The sequence below is a fragment of the Arachis hypogaea genome, unplaced genomic scaffold, assembly GCF_003086295.3.
Source record: "Arachis hypogaea cultivar Tifrunner unplaced genomic scaffold, arahy.Tifrunner.gnm2.J5K5 arahy.Tifrunner.gnm2.scaffold_28, whole genome shotgun sequence".
In the NCBI taxonomy this organism is placed as follows: domain Eukaryota; kingdom Viridiplantae; phylum Streptophyta; class Magnoliopsida; order Fabales; family Fabaceae; genus Arachis; species Arachis hypogaea.
The window spans coordinates 487,879-493,551 of record NW_027255454.1 but is presented as its reverse complement, the minus strand read 5'-3'; positions in this window follow the sequence as shown (position 1 = coordinate 493,551).

The following is a 5,673-nucleotide window of genomic DNA, read 5'->3' as shown; positions in this document are numbered from 1 at the left end:
AAATCGAAGGAGCTTGCCAAACATGAGGCCATTACGGCTCGCTTTTAGGTGTCCTCCTCGGGATAGCGTCATTTAAAGAACGAGGGTCAGCACAACGTAGTAAAAAAAAAGGGGGGAAAAAACCGAGAAAAAACTGTGAAAAAAAATTGTAGGAGCTTGCCAAAGATGAGGCCATTACGGCTTGCCTTTTGGTGTCCACCTCGGGATAGCGTCATTTAAAGAACGAGGGTCAGCACAACATAATAAAAAAAAAAAACGGGAAAAAGCTGTAAAAAATAACCGAAGGAGCTTCCCAAAGATGAGGCCATTACGGCTCGCCTTTAGGTGTCCTCCTCGGGATAGCGTCATTTAAAGTACGAGGGTCAGCACAACGTAGTAAAAAAAAAACGTGGAAAAAACCGAGAAAAAACTGTGAAAAAAAAATCAGAGGAGCTTTGATGACAAGTCATCTTAGCCTAGTTTTACTAGCCTTTTTCTTTGTTTTTATTTGGTTTTATGCACTTTCTTGCATCCTAAGTAAGTAATTTGGAATGAAAATGCATGACTTCTTTGAATCAAACAATCACCATGTAATTGATGCTAAATCATGAGGTTTAAGCCAAATTTAATTGATCTCTAATGATTTATAAACCTTGTGAATTTGGAGATACTTTGATTGGTTGTTTTGATTAATTGTAGGTGAAGAAAAGAAGAAAAGAAGAAAGCGTGGCCTAAGAAGTGTGGCTCAAGGAAAAAAAATGTGGCCAAGAAAGGAGGAAGTGTGGCGCAACAAACCATGAAGCTCACTCCAAGAGCACCAAGCTCACTAAGTGAGCACTACATTTACTCCCAGGAGACCAAGGCACAAAGCTCAGCTCACTTTGTGAGCTGAGCACAACATGAGGCCAAGAAACAAGGAAAGAAGAAACCAAGCTCAGCTCACAAAGTGAGCATTATCGAGAGCACCAAAGAAATAATTCAAGGAAAATAAGTTGCAAATGCATGCCCCAAGGCTTGAACTCATGACCAAGGGGGATGGGGGAGGCGCTACCCACAAGGAAAAATAAGCTAAAAATGGCCAAATGCAATCCCCAAGATTCGAACCCCACACCTTGAGGAAGCAAGGAAGCAAGGAAGCAAGGCAACCAAAGAAAAGGGGCAGCGCATGCTTCCCATGGGTTTCGAACCAAGGACCTTCCCTTGGATGTCTGATGGTGTATTTTTGTGGAAAAACGAATTTCTCCAAAATACCCAAAACTAACCGGCAAGTGCACCGGGTCGCATCAAGTAATAATAACTCACGGGAGTGAGGTCGATCCCACAGGGATTGAAGGATTGAGCAATTTTAGTTTAGTGGTTGATTTAGTCAAGCGAATCAAGATTTTGTTGAGTGATTAGTGATTTGCAGAATTTAGATTGCATGGAAAGTAAAGGGAATGGGTAAATTGCATGAAATTAAAGAGAACTGAAATTTAAAGTGCTGAATCTTAAAGAACAAGAAATTAAATGGCAGAAACTTAGAACGCAAGAAATGTAAATTGCAGAATCTTAAAGTGCAAGAAATGTAAATAGCTTGGATTGTAAAGGGAATTGGGAATTGGATTTGCAGAAATTAAACAAGGAAAAGTAAAATTCAACAAGCAGAGGAGTAGAAGATAACTTGGATTGAACCGGATCTAAAAACAGAATTGTAAATGAGCATGAAAAGCATTAAACAGAGGATGTAAAATTGGAATTTAGATCTCAGGACCCAAGAGACTAGATAACCAAGTCTAGATCTCAATGCCTTCCTAGATCCAACAAGAACAATTGCAAAGGAAATGTAAATAGCAAAGAAAGTAGATGAAGAAGCAATTAACCGAAACTGAAATTCAATTAAGCAGAGAATTAAACAAAGAGATCTCAGGATGAGATTGAAACAGAATTCCTTCAATTCTCCAACCCAAGATCCAAGATAAGTGTAATTGAAATTGAAAGCAAGAAAACTAAGAGGAAGCGAATTCAATTCTCCTTCCCCGAGACTTAGAAATTAAAATTCTCTCCACACCAAAAGCTCTCCGAAAACTCTCTATGAAAACTAAAAGGAAAAGCTCTCCAAAAACTTAAATCCTATGCTATTTATACACTTTCTTCAAATGGTCTTCAAGCCTTCAATTGGGCCTTTGATCTTGATGGAATTGGGTTGATAGAGGCCTTGGTTGATTGCTCTTGGAGTTTGGAGAAGAACCAAATTGAACCGGGTTTGGAATCATGAAAGCTTGAGTAAAAGTTTGAGTAAAAGTTTGAGGCTAACTTTTACTCCAACTTTTCACATCAGCCACCCTTCTTTGCTGATACCAACGTTGGGGAAAAAGTTAGGGGTCAAACTTTTGCTCCAACGTTGGCCTCCCCTTGCACACTCATGGCGCCAACGTTTGCCAAAAAGTTAGAGGCAAACGTTGGAGCAAACTTTTGCTCTCCAGGGTGTGTTGTTCATGCGCCAACGTTTGCCAAAAAGTTTGAGGCTAACGTTGGCGCAAACTTTTGCTCTCCAGGGTGTTGATTTGTGATGCCAAAAGTTTGCCAAAAAGTTTGAGGCAAACTTTTGCTCCAGCTTTTTGCCCAAAAGTTTGCACAAAAGTTTGAGGCAAACTTTTGGTCCAGCTTTTTGCTCAAAAGTTTGCACAAAAGTTTGAGGCAAACTTTTGGTCCAGCTTTTTGCTCCCTGGTTCATTTTCACTTATTCCAAAAGTTTGAGCTAAAGTTTGAGGCAAACTTTTGCTCAAACTTTTTGTCCTCTCTTCCTCCTAGCCATTCCTTATTGCTTCAACCTTTCTCCAAGCTTTCTTCACCTATCATTAATCAACCAAACACATCAAAGCTATGCTCAAAACCATGAGATATTCATTCTTTCATAATATGTGACAATTATAGCATAAAACCTCATGAAATAGCATGAATTCATACATGGTTGATTAAATCAAAGGAAGCATGAAAATCTACCCAATTGGCTTGCTTATGACTCAAGAAAGTGCATAATTCAATTGAAAACAAAAGAAAAAGGCTAGTGAAACTAGGCTAAGATGACTTGTCATCACAACACCAAACTTAAAGCTTGCTTGTCCCCAAGCAAGAAATGATTTATTGAGAAGAAAGAATGAAATGGAAGAGGATGTTCATGCTAGTAGAGTGTTATTGGTAGTTCATGGGGTTTTATGTGGATATGTACACACTCACCTCTTATTGACTCTTAAGCCTAGAAAGTCTCCTTCAAGCTTCAAGTAACATACTGCTATGACCTCTCATTATTCCTTTATCCTTGGCTATTATCTTGTTCATAAGCTTTATTTGAGTGTCATGTGTAGCAAGTTCATTTCCTTTTCTTTATACTTGACACATTATTCACTATAGACACTTGGCTCACATTCCTTCTTAGAACATTGATGCCCAGCACCTCTTTGGGCTACTAAATGCCTTGTAGTTAGGTTGCTCTTGATAGTGGACTTTCAGCTGATGATCCCGGATTAGTTAACCCAAGTCATCAAGTGTTGATGCACTCCAAAGAGCTTAATAATCTAAGCAGATCCTAATACAAAGACACCACAGGCATATGCTCTAAGGTTCAAGCTATTGGTGTCCAGCTTTGTTTCTTTTTGTTTTTCTTTTGTTCTGCCACTCTTTGGCTATTTCTTTTTCTCCCCTTTTTTTTCTTTCTTTTTTGTTTTTCTGTCTAACCAAGGACTTTTATTTGATTGAGATTCATAGACAGTAGGCCACTTTATACTTAGAAGGGGACATCCTAGTTCTTTTATTCACCAAAGTGAGCTATTATACAATCACACACACACACCACCACTTACTTTTATTGTACTTCTATCTAACAGAGAACTATCTCACTTCACATTCAAACATTTCTTTTATTGAATTGAAAATGCAGGGGACAAAGCATGCTTTTTGTTCAGTGAAAGTAAACACACAAGCACACACATAGACTAGCTTACTTATTTTAAGAGAAACAAACAAGATGCAAAGACTATTAATTATAATAACTACTTAAAGATGCAAGGACCACTTAAAACAGACATAATGCATGCTTTTTCTTTGTAGTGATGAACAAGGAGCAAGTCCACCTTTTATTTGTCATGCTTTTTCTTTCTTCTTTCATACACCTGGTTGCTGGTGTTCCCTGTGTCCATGTCTGTTGTCTGTTGATCCCGCCAGAAACCAGCTCTATTCATCGCTTCCTCTACTCTATCTTCAAGCTTCATTGTATTGCTTACTTCTATCTCACTTCTCCTTTTGAAGAATTCATCAAAAGTTGGAAAAGCTGGATCCATGTTGTGCAGATGCTCTCCAATATAGTTCAGCTTGATTTGACTATTTATGTTGTAGTCGGCTTGGACCTCATATCTTGCATCTTGGAGTGTTGTGAACTCTTTGAGAGCCCTCAAATTTTCAGCTTGCATTTGTTCCAACTTTCCAAATGATTCATGAGATTGAAAAGCATGCTCTTCTTGCATCACAAGGAATTTTGACTCAAATTCACTTTGTTTGTTCATCATTCTTAGCTCCCGTTCTTCTTGTTCTTGTTGGTTTTTCATGTATAGTGAATGGTATTCCTCTTGCCTTTCTTGAATTCTCATGTACTGTTGTGATAATCTTCCAATTGCTTCCTGCATTTGAGTCATGTCTAGATTGTTATGTAAAGGAATGTGCTGCTGTTCCTCCTCTTCTTGTGGCTCTTCTTCCTCTTGTAATTCTTCTCCCTCCATTGGTTCTTCTCTTTACCTTCTTCCATGTAGTCTTCGGCCTTGATGTGCTTCAGGAGCCATCATCATTCTTTCAATGGTTATAGGCATGCCTTGGCTTAACCACATTGGATTCTCCTCTTCCATTGGCACTTTAGCCTTTGCACACAACCTCCAAATGGTACTTGGATAGTATAACCAAGACCCGGCCGAGTTCTTCTCAGCAAGCTTTTGAATGTCTTTTGCCAGGATTTCATGAACTTTTACCTCTCTTCCCACAATAATGCAATGCAACATAACAGCTCTATTCTTGTTAACTTCTGAGGTGTTTACTGTGCCCAGAATTGATCTTTTCAACAACTCATACCATCCCTTTGCTTCCGGGGTAAGGTTAACTCTCTTCAAATACTTGTATTTGTTCTTGTCATCTCCTTCCCACTCTGAGTTCTCCATACAAATATCTCTAGTAATCCCATCATAATCCGGATCACCATTTACCCTTTGGTGGTCTCCCGGTTCACTAAAGCGGACTGATTTTAGTCCCAAGACTTTCTTGATTGCATCCGAGCTAAAGTCTACTTCCACTCCCCGCACATAGCTCTTGTATGTTAGGGCCTCACTCATGTCAAGCCTTGAGACATTGGCATAGAACTCTCTTATGATATTAGCATTGATTCGGGTGATTGGTGATATGAGTTCCTCCCACCTCCTCTTTCGAATTTTGTCCTTCATTTCTTGGCATCCATCATCCGGCAGCAAGAGTGGAATTTCTGGATATATTTTCTTCTCATTCATCCATTCAATTTGCATCTGATGGTACCGAGATTTGAATCTCCATCGGTCATATTCAGGGGTGCTCTCCTCCACCATGGGATCTTTCCCTCTTCTTCGTTTGGTTCTTGAGGAAGAGGCCATGATCACTTGGTTGTTTGAGACTCTTGAGGTTAAAGGAAGTGTGAAGAATATT